The sequence below is a fragment of the Mauremys mutica genome, chromosome 1 (assembly GCF_020497125.1).
Source record: "Mauremys mutica isolate MM-2020 ecotype Southern chromosome 1, ASM2049712v1, whole genome shotgun sequence".
In the NCBI taxonomy this organism is placed as follows: Eukaryota; Metazoa; Chordata; order Testudines; family Geoemydidae; genus Mauremys; species Mauremys mutica.
The window spans coordinates 75084919-75101261 of NC_059072.1; positions in this window are offsets into that span (position 1 = coordinate 75084919).

The window sequence follows — 16343 nt, forward strand, 5'->3', positions numbered from 1 at the left end:
TCATTGCATTCTTCACTTCCTCTTCCAAAGCCTTGTGGTGCAGGAATGGAAAGGGGAGGAGAAGAGAATGGACTCCTCCTGAGCCATTTTTCACAGCTGGGGAGGAGGGAGCAGTGCCACCCTGAACTGCTGGACACTTTCCTCCTCACCCACTCCTCTTGTGAGAATGGTGTTGGCCTCTTTCCCCCTCCACCTCCCTCCTCAGGAGCAGAGAGGAGTTTGTGGAATGAGAGCTGTGCTTGAGTCATACCCCGGAGGCAGAAAAGTGGGGAAGGCAGCCAGTCTCGGGGGGATTTTCCCCATACTAGGATGGAAATCGTGTGAGGGTGGGAGTTTCATGGCTGGAGACTGACTTGAGCAAGGGGCCAAAATCGCATTACATATGTTTCAAGAGTTAGCAACACTGTGTCAGGCAGGGTAGACCACGTATAGTCAGAGGAGACCTACCCCCTGCAAAAAAACAAAAGGGACCCACCCCTACCTGACCAATCAGTGGTATGTATTTTTTTTAAACAGACAGAGCAAAGCGTATTTTATGGAAGGGATGTCATATATATTGCTGGTCACTGACTGTATGCTCTTCAAGATAGGATCTCTTTGTTACATGTTTCTATTACACCTAGTATGTATCCCAGATCCATGAGTGGGGCAGCTAGGCACTATCACAGTACAATTGACGAACAGCAGCAGATTAAGGTAAAACAATTTAAGGGTCGTGTGTTAAAATTTTGGCATCACATCAGAATATTTTCAGCTGGAGGGAGTTTCAGCTGGAAAGGGTTTATATTGTCATCAATATTCCTCATTTACATGTATAGGAGTCAGAGGGGAATGTTTGTGAACTCAAAATATACTATTCACAAAGGGGAAAAATATGCAGACTTGCCTAATGTGCTGCTGCTTATAATTGTCTCCTAGCTGCTGCTTTCCTTTCATTAGGCTCTCAAAGGAAAGAGTCATAAGGGAGGGGAATGGTAACAAATTAGAAATGTGGATGTTACTGATCAATTCTGTAAGATCCACTGCAGTCAATTAGAGAAGAGGAAACCTTGTGCATTGCTTGACAAAATGTTTGTGGCAAACTGGAGCCATAGGGATGGGGGACGAGCTTAGAGGAGCAGTATACACAGGCTAGCTCTTTGAAGATCTGAGGATGAGTCCTTTTGTCATAAACTTTGCGGTTCTCTGAACCTGGAAGGCCTTGCTTTCTGCAAAATTTCCAGGCTCCCCCACCTTCTCCCACTTGAGGAATGCTTCCTCGGGTACTCTGCAAAGAGAACTTTGAGGCACCTTCTGCCTCCTATAGGTATGACTCACATTTACACCAGGGCAAAATGGGTGTTTATGCTACCATTCTGATTTTACCTCCACCGTGCAATCACCTCACCTTGGTGTAAATGACTCTCCATAGCCCTGCAATTTGTATAAGCAGCACCTATATTTCTTGGTCCAAATCATTTAATGTAAGGTAACAGATGAAATAAATCCTTAAAAAGCACATGCAAAAGCAAAGAGAATGGCTGTGACTTCCATATAACTAGTCCAGTGTGGATTAAGTAAAAGTGTGACATTACTTTCTCCATTCTGAGACATAGTACACAGAGTAGAAAGACTCCAGCATTTCTCATATTTATTAGACTATCAATTGTTTGATTAGTCATTTGAGCATAAAGTGTTTGCTCACATTCAACTTATACATTCAAAATATTGACAGCTTTTATATTCTATTTGTACTGGAATGCTATGATTAACTAGCTTAATTCCCTCCCATGAATGAGAAAAAATGAAAGATTAAAAAACAAAAGTGCTTTAGGTTGAGAAAGCTGGTAAAAAAAAAAAAACCACTAGTCCCCTCACCCCAAGTAAAATATTTCTGCACCAAAACCACATGATTGAATGGTGGGTTTGTTTGGTTTTTTTGGATGGTTGCTTTTTCCATTTTCTAATTCACCAAGAAACCACTGCAAAAAAATTGACCCAGTTACTAGGATTTGGATTGAATTGGACAGATGAATGGCTGGATAGACATAAAGGTTGATATGCAAAAAGACAGCTACAGAATAATGAACTTTTTTTTAATACACAGCACTAAGAAATTCCTCTGTTGATTGAGGATAGGATCGAGAACTCTGCCTTGAGCTCTCTTTTCATGATTAAGAATTTAGATGTACGAGTATATCAGTGTTTATTTGGTCTGATAAAATGATTCATCCAGTCACAATATAAAGTGATAAAACAGCAGTCTAAGGATCACCACACTCCCTGGAACAATAGGTTCAAATCCTGACAAGACTGACTTAGCCCTTTCTCCTTCTGAGGTGACAGACTAAACTGGCATGCAATGTAATATATTTTGGTCTTTGCTGAGGCCTTAAAGCTGCAGTCCTGTCTTTTATGTGAATTACAAAGATCTCAAACCCTTTCCTAAGATTAAGGGTTTACCCTGATTTCCTTGCCCAAAACTTTTTCTTCTTTCACTGAAGTTACATTATGCTCCACGTGTCTCCTGCTTTCCTCTCCAGCTGTTATGTATTTCAGTGGTGGTGTGTTATAAAGGCTGAAAAAGCATTTTGGCAGGAAATATGTAAATTTAAAGAAACCTACTCCCCATACCCTTAATTTTAAGATAAAGGGACTCATTCTCATTTACACTTCTCTAGCAGCTTAAAGGGGCCTTAAAATGAAAAAGAATCAAGCAGGGCCAAAGAGTTTCATCTTCTTCATTATATTGCACTGCGTAACATTTGTAGAAAAATATGTAAAACTGAAACTAAACAAAAGTACATGCACCAAAGGTGAACATTCAATTGCAAATGTGATGCCTATTTATTCTATCCCCATCATCAGCTACCTTAGGTAACTGATAAACTTATTAAGCATTTCTCCTATCAGATGGAATATCAGTTTAGATAGTTCAAATTGCTTTTTTCCTCTCAAAATTACTCTACAGTTGCAGCAAAGGACTTTCTCTGAAATACATACTGTAGGTGACCTAGCTGACCAAACCTGACTTATCTGAGGATTGTAATGACTATCAAATGCTATTGTAGTTCATTGGAGCAAGTGTTTTGTCTTTACTCCAATTTATTTTCTCTAACTGGCAATTATCTGAGAAGGGGCAGACTTCTTGGTTTTTCAAGGGAGTTGGTGGTAAGTGTTTTCCTCTCAAGTGCCATATGCAGTTTTCATTATTTCTGGAAGCCAAACATTAAGAAACATTCTTAAGGTTTTCTTTTTTAATTCTATTCATCCCCTTATGCGATTCGGAATTTAACAAAAGCTGTGCTATTCAATTCTGCCTCCAGTTACAGGTGTGACTGCTACTGAGATCACCCAGTAACATCACTAGAAGGCACACCTCTTTTTTACCTCACTCCGGAGGATGAATCCTGGATACCTGCACCCTTTCCCTGTACCAGTGCAGGAGCTGATAGAGTTCACCCTGTAGGAATTACTAAATTAGGTAGGTGAGGGATAGAGTTGGGTTAGATATTTGAAAATATTAATGAGAGACAGGAGGAAGGGGGTGAGTTGCAATCTATGATAGTGATAAGTTACAGCTGAGGGATAGAGGTGGTTTGGGTTTTTGTTTAAATAAGAGGAATTGTTGAATAAGTTTGGATTAAAGTATTAAGGGGCAAAAGGTCAAGTGTTTTTTATAGGAAATCTTTACTAAAGAAAGCTGCTGAAATCTTATAAAAGACACTAAAGATTGAACCCTAGCAGGCTAGGAATTGAACTGTTAGAAGTTTATCACAGATCAGTAAGAACAGAATAGAAGTTATATTGTAGAGAATGTTTTCTAAAATTAGTTATGTATTTGAGTCAACTAGCCATTTTGAACTAAATATGAGCTAATGAAGGATGATTTGGGAAATAGTGATCACAGTTCAATACAGTTCTCAATTTTATCAAGTGGAAAAATTTGAGGTGCACAGATTCAAATTTAACCTTTTAAAGAAATTTAGTGTTATCTGAAGTTAAATGAACTGGCAATGTTTATTAGCAGGCATTTAAATGGTAAAATGCTAAAGTTGATTCAAGAGGGGTGTTTTCTGCCACACAAAACTGAACCAATCTTCAAAACCAGTGTGAACAAATTAGTAGTTAAAGTTAATTGCTAGTAAAATCAAAGCTTTAGTCACAGCAATCAAAATATCGTGGCACTGTTAGGTTTTATAAGATGTAAATAGTGTATTCACAAAACAGGAAAAAGAACAATTTAGCTAAAGTTATTTAGAAAAGCAAGAAGATTCATTAACTTTATTGGACAAAAAAAGAAGGTGAGACCATTAAATGAGTACTAAAGGAAGGAATTTTTGGTTACTGAAAAATGATCTAGCAAAAAACCTAAACATTTCCTTCACATCTGTTATTTGATCTTCAAATAGTCACAGTATAGCCATAGAGGAGGTAAATGGCATCAGAAAGTCTGACTGCATATTTAACTAATTGGTCTATAGTTTATTTATTTCAATTTGTAAACATGCCAACAGGCACCTATCCAGCAGACTGAAATATAATTCACTTGACAACGGCCCAGATTCTGCCACCATTATTCTTGTTAAGTAGTACTTCCCTGTGGGAGAAGTTGCATTTTTCCTCATGCAGTAAGGGACTATTCAGTGAGTAGGGTGGCAGAATCTGACCCTACAGGTTTAAACCTTAAACTTTCACATTGGGTGCATCTTGGCTGCTACTGTGATTAATGGGGTACTATTTTTTGAAGAAGTCACTTTCACTGCCCTGCCATGTTCCTTATTATTGAGTTATAATTTGTGGGTGGAATTAGCACAGCAGGAAGACAGTCTAGAAGACAACTAACCCAGATGGCTTTTCATGCTGGTGAACTGCAGAGTCATTTCCATCTTTTTGAGCTTTTTTTCCCCCTTCACATATCTAATGAGTGCTGGACTGATTATGTTAGCGAACAACAAAATAAATCAATATGCTGCAATAGGTTTCTTTTGTAAAAGTAGGCTGTTCACTATAAATCGTCCACTTGTAATTTCAGTATGGCACCTTGTTCTCTTTGATAATCCTGATAACAATAGTTTCACTTTTTTTATTATGTGAACTGACTGCTCATGAAAGTTGCCAGACTATCTGATCCCTGTAGGGATGAGTGAGGCCCAAAGGGGCTCCTCCCCCAACACACACATTTAACAACCCCTCAACAAAAGGTAGGGAGAGGCAGGCTATAGAGGAACAAGGATCAATTAATTATGGGGGACAAAGTATGCAAGAACAGGAGTGCAGGTCTTAGGGTTAGAATGAGAGAACCAGAGGAGGCCACTGAGCAGAGAACCCTGGACAATGCCCACTGTTTGGGGAGAGACTCTAGGAAATCAGTGGACAATGCCTAAAGGAACCCTGCCCGCATGTGTGATTTAAGGAATGAAGCATGCTCCGTGGTTTCTTCTGTGTCACTGCAGAAATGGCAGGTGGTAGGAGACGGTAAACCATACCAACAATATGCCCATCCTCACAGCTATGTGAAGGTGGCACTCACTTGTGTCCCAAGCAGGCTTTGTAAGCAACATGGAATAAAAGCTGGCCTATGGGGAATCTCTGTCCTCCAAAAGGTGGCAAAAGGTCCCATCACTTTGCATCATGGAAGGACATGAGATTGAGGAACTGGAGAGTATGGATCATGAGTGTGTATAGTTCCCAAGGCACAGTTCAGATGTGGAGCAGCTGGAGAGCATTATGCCTGTGAATTCATTGCGAGCAACTAGAGGAGCTAATGGGAAAGGGACCTGATGTCAGGCTCCAGAGGACCAGGTTATATAGGCAGGCAGGGAGCATCCCTTCCCAGGTTCTGCAAGGAACTGGATAGTCTTCACCTCCTCAAGCATACAGTGAGGAACATGAGGGGGAGCAGCCCCATGCACAAGGTGAGCGGGGTGGGGTCCACCCAACCCAGCTAGCTATAGTCCAGGAGCAATCTGACTAGTGATACCCACTAGGACCAACCTCCAGTGCACTGAGGGGACCTCCACAGCTGTGCACATAGATGGGGATTGTACAATAGGTGTTCTGGGATATGCAAAGAATGGGTGGGGGAGGAGGAAATGACAATACAAATGTGACAAGGAAGAGGGGAGACAGGATTGGGGCAACCTGTCCTCTAAAAGAGAAGAGGGCTCCCTGGGCAGATGTCACAGAGAGCTGTACCTCAACCCATCTCTGGTCTTTCCTGAGTGCACCTTTTCAAGTGACATTCCCTACACTCCTCAGGATGAATTCTATGATGCTCCCACTCACAGATCAGGTCTGCAGGATGCAGCATCTGTGATTACTGACTGTTTCCTCAGCAGATCCAACTGGGTTTGGCATCTGCAAGAGACTTCCTTTCAGGAACTGTGAGCAGTAGATTAATGCAGTGACTCAGAACAGCTTCAAGACAAAGTATTGCTTATTTATCCATCAGAACATAACCAAAAAAAGCTTATTTACATCTTGTTTTATCTAAAACTTAGCACTTCCCTCAAAGCTTAGGCAGGCCCAGCTCATCCAGGTACCCCTGCTTCTGGGGACTGGTATTCAGTCTCCTTTCCTGCAGACACTGCCTCCCATGAGCTTAGGCTTTTGGTCTAGGTTTTCCACCTAAAGGCCCCCTTCCCTGTCAGAAGCTAGAAGTTCAGCTCGATCAGAGGCAAAACACTGAATTAATTGAACACCTGTATTGTCCATTCAGTACCAGTAACTGAGTTATCTAGAGTCATTGGCTGCCTTCCTGTGAACATGGTGTAAGCTCCTACAGGAGTTAACCCTTTGAACCATGTATCAGACAGCACAACAACTATCAAACAAACAGAGGTGCATATGGTATTCATAAAAATAATATAGCTATCTCCCATGATCTTCACAGTAGGTAGAGACTGGGAGAGGAGAAGGACAAGGGGACCCAAAGGGAGGTCTGGACTGGAAAAGGAGGAAGTAAAAAAAAAAAAGTCAGGAAGGGACAAACAGCACAAAAAAATAAGCACAAACAAAAGGAGATCAAATAAAAAAGGTAAGGGAAAATGAAGTAAAGAACAAGACTCAGAGGGAATTGAGAGACAGGACAGGGTGGCTAGATCATGGTAAGGTGGAGGGAGAAATCCATACTTCTCTCTTTACCAGCAGCAATGGCACTGCACCCACCTTTAGCAGGGAAGATGGACAAACAGAGAAAGATCCTTCCAGGAAGTGAAAGGTGACAGAATGACAGCCATAGAAGCTGAAGTCTTCAGTTTCATACCTTCATAGACACTACAGTCAAAAAAAATCCAATCATTTGTACCATGCAGAAGGATCTACATTTTGCACAGCTGCTCATTAAATCATTCCCAGTAATGTCATAGACTTCACTATGGGTAGTGATGTTGCCATGACCACTTCCCTTAGTTATTTATTCCAAGGGAAATTGCTTTTACTCCCCCCCCACCCCAAACATACCTCTAAATTAAGGAGACATAATAGCATTCTCTGTGTGTCATTAATCTGAACATGTAATATTCAAAAAGGCTTTGTTTCCCCTTCTTTTGAAATTGCTTGTGAAAGAATGGTGTTCATTTTGGGTCAGAGTTAAGGTTATATTGAAACATATTTACAGTTTGTCATAAAAAATTCTTAAATTTATATTATAGTAGATTTCCTGGCATTGAAGCACTTTTTATTAATGATGTGACAAGTCAGTTCAGTGTTTTGACTCTGAATCCTTAAATGGCTTTTCTGTCATTTTGGTTTTGGAATAAATATGAGACCCACTATTTACTGAATTATTTTGTCCCTTTTTTTAAATACAGTGCATCTTTGAGGATAACTGCTTCTTTGAGCTGCCTCTGCATGGACATATATTTAGACAGCTGGCAGATATTGAAAAGTAGTTGTGAAATTATGCTAGACTGAATCTTGTAGCTATGCAGGATACATAGTTTTGTCCCCTTTCTTTTGGAAAATGAATGAGTATCTTGAGTTGTACCTGCCTCTCAACAGATACCACTGAGTGGCTTTGTCATTAAAAAAATTGCTTAATGACTGAGGTTTTGTTTTTTTTCCTGGACAGATGGCAAATGTATCTCAGAACACATGAGACACGGCTTGGCTGGGAAAGCTTAGTACCATTTTTTTCCTGAGGAATCAGGCATTTGCTTCTGCACGGTGGGTGGTGGGGTGGGGCAGAAGCTCACTGTGAATGGGATGTGGGGAAAGAGGTATAAGAGGGGCAATGAGGGGAGCTACTTGAGGTGGCTTCAGATTGGAGAGTGCCAATGGTTCTTACCTGCTCACTGATCTGATCCTGGGTGCCACCATGGCCACTCCAGCCCCTCTCGGTCTTGCTCTCACCTCTGCCCCCACCCACCACATGTGCAAGTTTACATAAGGGTAGAGTCTCCACAGTATTTCCATTGTGGGTATGTTACAACCCCATTCTCTCCTGGTTCCACCACCCATGCTACAAGGGGTTGGCTTTTATAGGGAATGCAGATGCTGTGCAACTAGCAAGAACTACGAACCAATACATTGACTTCAATGGGCCTTAAACACAGGCTTAAAGTTAAGCAGATGGTTTAAGAGCTGTGCTGAACTGGGGCCCTCATTAATGTGCAGCTTCCATTTTACAAGCAGCTCAATGTACCTAATTCCCCAAAGATTTTCACAATGCTGAAAATGTTCACTTTGCTCTATTGTTTGTTCACTGATAGCTCTGATGCTACCTGAACAAGCCCTCTCAGTCCATTTGCCATAGTTCTGAAGCACAGGACAATGTAAACAAAACATCTGGAAACAAAATAAACACAGTTTAAAATGTAAGGTAGGTTTAAATTGATAAACTGTGTTTGGTAACCAGTGATATTTATTACTAACCCTCCAGCTGTCAACTAACATTAACATGTCTTCAGAAAGAATCATTTCACTCAGTAAATTCAGTTACAGCTCAGTGGGTATAGCTAATATTTACCAGTGATATCCAGGGGGGAAAATAAAACAAGTTTATACTTAATGTATCCTCCTATTGTGATAATGGACAAAATAATCCATGAAAGAAACTGGGAAGTACAGAAATCAGACTTGGGACTTAACAGAATCTTGCCATTAAAAGAAAAATCAATGGGAAAGTAGGGAGTTTTTATTTTAGGTGTGTTTGCTGTCCTAACAATCCAGTTATCAGAATTGTTTTATATAGAGATATTTTTAAAGATTTCTTCACTTTGTTACCATGTTTTATTTCTTTACCTTAATCTTCTCATTAGTTTGTTATTTTATAGACAAACACGAAAAAGCTTTTAATAATGCTCATTATATTCAGGGCCATATTCTCACTTCTACTATGAAGGGAAAGAAACTAGACTCAATGCAACCTGCCAGGCTATAGGGCAGAGATGGTGGCATGTCCTCTCTTCAGGGATATGGATCCGTGATAAGGAATGGGAGCAGGCAAGGATGGGGAAGGGATGCACATCAATCATTAGAAGGCCTCTGGAAAATTTAGTGAAAAATTAATGCAACCTGAGATGGCCCCAGGCTGTGTTAAGCAGCTGCTGCCAGGGAATTACCTGGAAGCATGTCTCCTCTGAAGCTGACCTGTCAGGGAGCTGGGGAATGGTGAAGGCAAAGGGAGTACAAATGGGACCCAAGGTTTCTGGGACTAGAATCTCTGCCCCATTCTGCAAAGGTGTAGGAGAGTTTGGAAAGCCTCTCGATTATAAGCTTAAGCTAAACCCTATTGAAATCAATGAATGACTCCCACAATAGATTTTTCAAACAGTTAAATGGTTCATGGATAATTTGTGCAGTTAACAGGGACTCCAGTTTGCAAAGCGTATATTAAAACTCTGCACCTAGCCAATGAATCTGACAGTAACCTACCATTTCTAGAAAACATTGCTCAGGCAAGGGCTGGGTGACCCAGCAAGGAAAAATGGTTGTTTTTTTAATTCCCTAAACCTGTTTATCTGCTACATTTCCATAGCCTGGTCCCTCTTCCTGAGATATTTAAGTCTTCCTTAGCTTCCTCAAGAATGCCTCTTAACTGTGGCTCTGATCCTGAAAGTTGTTCCATGTAGGTGGACTTCAGGAGGACTTCTTATGGGAGCAAGGGTCTGCCCATGTGGAAAAATTGGCAGGATTATGCTCTTCAGGATCAGGTTTATCCATTCTGGGAACATAAACATCACCCCCACCAACCAGAACAGCTCAAATTTCAAATAATGATCAGATACCTGCAGCAAACTGATCAAAATTGATCCAGAGAGTAAGCCCTCTTCCTTCCCTTCTACAAGCACAGGTGCTGGAGCTAGGGGTGCTGGGGGTACAGTAGCAGCCCCTGGTTTGAAGTGGTTTCCATCAAATCCAGGGTTTACAGTTTGGGTCAATGGCGCTCAGCACCCCCACTATACAAATTGTTCCAGAGCCCCTGTCTACAAATAACTTGCAAAACAAAGTACATTTTAAATAAATGTGAGAAAATCCTGATCCGTTCATGGCCATTCTGCAATCAGAAAAAGTGACTGAATTTGTTGATATTATTTGCTGCGGTTACTTGTTCAGCTCTCATCACAACCACTGCTGCTGGTTTTTCAAATCAAATGGCTTTGACAGATACTGCTCCCTTTTATTTAAACACTCAACTAACGCTCTGGACACTTGAACTGATTGAAAAGAGACTAATTTGTTTCATTTTTGTAGCTTGCCAATTTTGATCATTTTATTATGCTTCAGTATAGCAGTTTGTTGCTTTGCAAAAAGTGCTTTGCTAAATAAGTAATAATTTCATTCAGATCAGTTAAAGTTATTTTAAATGTCCCCTTGATACAAAGATCACACAATTACATTCTTCACTGAAGTGAATCTGAGAAAATGTGTGGAAAAAGGGCATGTTTCACAATGAAATATCTGATAAAAATCAAGGTTTGCTATGAGATAGAAGAAAAAAAATCCTGGAAGCTTTAGAAAATAAACAAAGTCATTAATCAGGGTCTCTTGACAGTAGCAGAAAAGTTGATTGGCTCCTACCATGTCCCCTGCCACCAAGCAGCTATTGCTGTTCAGCACAAGACAGACAATAAAACTTCCTGATTTCTGAGTTACACTTGCCTTAGTTCTGGCCCAGATTGTGAGCAACCCCTGGACCAGCAAAAAGTCATCTACCTTTTCTCCTTGTCAGCTGTGCAGGTCACAGTAGCCAGCCTTATACTCTGGGGAATGCAGTGTCCTACTCTGCTCCACAGGGCTCAGAAGAGGAAAAAGGAGAATTGTGAAGAGGGAGAGAGGGTCAGGGCCCAAATTTCCCACCAACCCCTATTTCCCTCATCTTTGCATTCTCCCACAAAGTGAGGCTAGTGCACCAAAGGGAAGCAATCTTAATGAATAGAGTAGATTTGTCATTCTCTAAGCTCAAGAGCAGCCCCAGAGAGACTGTGTTTATCTAAGCCCTTCTGTGCTCCTCCTGGAGCAGTGTGGCCCTATATAGGGCTGTGGCTTTTAAGCCACAATCTAGTTCAATATGTATGTAAGATCCAGTAAAGCTTTCAATTACAATATTCAGCATGTGTGATAGCAGAACATGTCATCTATTTACACAGCTGTGGGGACCTTGTGTTGCCAAGACAGACAACTTCTTTCTGTGGCTTCTAGGTTTCTTCTCTCATCCTCTCTATCACCTATAAGCAAGCCACAAACCCAGCAGTTGATAAAAGGGGGTTCAGAACTACAGCATTTACCTCTCCTTTTTCTTCCACCAGTGATCAAAGTCTACAGTATGTCTAATCCCCATTTTAATGGTTTGAGGCCACCCATCACAAAGATATTGCAATGATGGTATAATTCCACCCTTCCCAACTCCATCACATCCCAGATTATTTCCATTTTACTTATTAGATCTTTGGCAGGTATCAGTTTATATAAGCTCATGTTAATGTTCAACATTTAACTTGTTTCATCTGAGAGATCCCACAAAGGTCCTGATTCTGATCTCACTTACAGAGTGTATATCCATCTACATACTCTGCTGTAGTATCTAGGCATTTCACAAACTAATGAATTTATCTTCAGATATTATTCCTGTTTTTATAGATGAGGAACTGAGGCACAGGAGAATTAAATGACTTGCCCAAGGTTACATGGGAAGTCCATGACAAAGCTGGGAATTTAACCCAGATCATCAGAGTTCCAACCCAATGCTTAAGCCTGGTCCACACTGGGGGGCAGTGTCGAGTGTCTAGATGAGACGCGATATATCGATCCCCGCAAAATCGATCACTACCCGCCGATTCGGCGGGTAGTCTGGACGTACCCTTAGTTAATTATTGTTGTTTATTATCTATTTATATCAACCACAAAACCAACCTCCCTTAATGGAGTTACACTGGCATAAAACCAGGGTGAGATCAGAATCAAGCCCAACATTTTTCCTTTCTCACCTGTTCATTTATACAATATCCACTACATTATTCAAGAACAACCACAAGACACAGACAACAGGCATCAGGCTTTTTTCCAGCAAGCTGTACAGGTTAACCACCAGAGACATGCTAGAGGACACAAAAAGCACTTCTACCAATATTGATCATTCACCCTCTGCTAGTTCACTTCTAACAACCATCACCACAGCAACAGTATAACTCTACAAAAGCATTGACATAAAGATGACATCATTACTCTGCCAAGGTTCATATGAAAGTCAAATATGGGGTACCAAAATGAAACTATAAAAAATGTTTTGGTGAACACACATTCGTGGAAGGAAACTGTCAAGGTATTTGCTAACCATTTGTGATTTTTGGACTCCCTTCTCATAATAATTCCTTGCAGGTTTGAAACAAATATATCCTAGTAGTGATTGGTTAGCTCTTATGAATTTTGAAGTTCAAATTCAATAATTTGGTCTGAGCTACTTATCCATACACTTTGGGTTTAAAATGTTGGAATGAAAAGACCAGGTAGAGCTATGTGGATATACACCAGTTGAAAATCAGGCTGCAAAACTCGGATGGGAGTGCTCAAAGGCAGAGGGTTAAGCTTCTAAGGGGGAAGACGGCAATAAGACATTCAATATTCTGGCTGAATAATGAGGTAAACTACTTGGTTCTAAAATGAATCCTCTTCTATTGCGGTCTGGATATTACAAACAACAACAAAACCAACAAAGTTCTGTCCAGTCAGCCATGACCAATAAGATGGTGGTCATTATATGGGATATTCAGTGTTGAAGGTTTAAAGCAGTGTTTTCAAGCTTTTTTCTGGCATCCCAGTTGAAGAAAATTGTTGATGCCCATGGCCCCAAGTAGCTGGGGTAGGATGAGTGGTTTGGGGTGTGGGAGGGGCTCAGAGCTGGGGCAGAGGGTTGGTGTGCTGGGGTGAGGGCTGCGGGGTGGGGCCAGGAATGAGGGGTTCTGGGTGTGGGAGGGGGCTCTGGGCTGGGGCAGGGGTTTGGGGTGCAGGAGGGGAGCAGAGCTCTGGGTGTGGATGAGGGGTTTGGAGTGCAGGAGGGGGCTCCAGGTTTGGGGGGGGACTCATGGCTGGGGCAGGGGGTTGGGGCATGGGCTTACCTCTGGCAGCTCCTGGTCAGCAGTGCAGCTGGGGTGCAGAGGCAGGTTTCCCGCCTGTCCTGGCACCGCGGACCGCACTGTGCCTCAGAAGTGGCCAGCAGCAGGTCCGGCTCCTAGATGGAGGTGTGCAAGCGGCTCCACGTGGCTCTCGCTCGCAGTCACCGCCCCCCGCCCCAGCTCCCAGCCAATGGGAGTGTGCAGCTGGTGCTTGGGGTGGGGGAAGTTCATGGAGCCCCTGAGCCCCCCCACCTAGGCACCAGACCTACTGCTGGCGGCTTCCAGGATGCAGCATGGTGTCGGAACAGGTAGGGACTAGCCTGCCCTGGCCAGGCAGCATCACTGATGGGACTTTTAATGGCCCAGTCGGCAGTGCTGGCCAGAGCCACCGTGACACAGTACTTTACATTCTGTCACCCAGCGCTGGGTCACGACCCACGGTTTGAAAACCACTGGTAGGCTGAACTTGGAGCCTCTTTAGCGTCTCCAAATCTCTGAAAATCCTGGAGAAAATTTGTAGTTATGGGTCAAGGTTTAAAATAGTGATTTTAGGTACCGTGATTTTTGGGTGCCCAAGTTGAGACTTCTTAAGGTGCTTGATTTTCTGAAGTTGGTGGTCAGCAGTTCCTGAAAAAAAAATCACTAGTCATTTATAAAAAATCTTGACCATTAATATTACAATAATAAATATGAATGCATCTAATGCCTGTTTTCGTTAGTTGGAAATTTATTCTTAATGTCTTCCTCAAGTTATTTGGCATTACCTAAAACATTGTCAGATTGCTTCCTTCTATCTGAAACAAATGTAAACTCTTCAATATTTCAGTGCCCTCACAAGGCATCATCTTGACAAAGATATGCATACAGCATCTTCAGCTGACCTTATAGAAAACAAATCAGTCAGCACAGTTACACAGTCAGACATAATACTGATGTTTTTAGCTTTTAAGAGTACTGTTTTGTGGATCAGTGTTTTATTTGTGTGCTCTGTGTTTATTTATCGGGGGGGGGTGTTATTCCAGGATTCCAGTTTTTACTACCCCAAATCCATTTATATCCTTCCCCAACCCACATCAAGCTTTTCTGGTTCAATATGTTATGATATCTATAGCTATACTGGGGTAGGCAACCTATGGCACACGTGCTGAAGGCTGCACACGAGATGATTTTCAGTGGCACTCACACTGCCTGGGTCCTGGCCACCAGTCCAGGGGGCTCTGTATTTTAATTTAATTTTAAATGAAGCTTCTTAAACATTTTAAAAATCTCATTTACTTTACATACAGCAATAGTTTTGTCATATATTATAGACTTCTAGAAAGATCTAAAAATGTTAATGTATTACTGGCATGCGAAACCTTAAATTAGAGTGAATAAATGAAGACTCGGCACATCACTTCTGAAAGTGACCCCTGACCTATACTATAGAGACTACACAGGCATAACTATGTCAACATAGCCTTGTCGAGTAGACATAGCATACAACAGAAGAAGTATTTCCATCAGTGTAGAAACACCACCTCCCCATATAAAGTTAGCTGTTGGCAGAAGTCCTGCTCTCTTGACAAAGCTGTGTCTACTATGGGGGTTATACTGACATACTGCATCATTCAGAGGCTTTTCCCCCCTCCACATCCTGACTGATGTACTTATACCAATAAAACTTCTGTGTAGACCAGGCACTGCTCTCTCTCCAGTCCTCAGATTGTTTTATAAAAAGGGAAGTTGGAGTGATTAAATATTAGTGACCCCTATATTTAGATTGCCAGCACTTTCCACTATAAAGGATTCTTGCAAACTTTTCTTTGAGCAATTCTCATGCTTCCAGCGTTTGCAACAAGTCTGATATTCAGCAGGAGGAATCCCTTTGGACTACAACAACTTTTCTTTTTCCACTGAAATTTCATTTAGATTCAGCTGAGATATGAACTAGTCAAAACAGCCATTTCCCTTCTCTCACTTGTGTTCATGAGAAATTTTACCAGCCTGCCCAAAACACTAAACATTCGGAGCATAGGCGCTGACTTATTTTCCCCCAGGGGTGCTCCACCTTTGCTCTCCCCTGAGGCGCCATCCCCCCACTCCCCCCCTTCCCCTGAGGCTCCGCCCTCACTCTGCCTCTTCCCATCCCCACTCTGCCCACCTGCCGCTCGCTGCTCGCTGCCCTCCCCATGCTGCTCCCCCAGCCGCCAAAGAGCGGATTGGTGGCACCCCACCAAACAGCTGTGGCTGGTGGATGCTGAGCACTCACTAATTTTTTTTCCTGTGGGTGCTCCAGCTCTTGAGAACCCACAGAATTGGTGTCTATGATTCTGAGGCCAGGTTCACATTGCTGCTAAAGCAGCAGCGCCACCACCACCATCAACTGCACTGGGAATACCAGGGAGTTGCTGGAGCAACTGTATCAGGGTTGGTGGGGGAGGGGGAATGCACAAGGGGGCAGAATTAAGTTGCATGTTCAACTGTTAATTTAGCTTTTCATAATTTGAGTTCTTAACTTCACATCCTAAAGAACGTTTTTAACATCTGGGTCCCCCCCCACCCCCAAATGTGTAATTGTATTGCAGAAGTGCCCAGATCAGGATCGAGGCCTATTGTGTTAGGCACTGCAGAAATACAAAGTAAGAAATAGGCCCTGCCCTGAAGATCTTATCTACTTTAATAGAAGACTCAAGAAACGGTGAAACACAAATGATTATTATGCCACCAATGCTTCCTTTCTGGCCATCATTCATGATTCCAAATGGAGGAGAATACATCCAACGGAGAGACAAGCTATGGCACCAGCAAGTACCAATGCCCCAAATC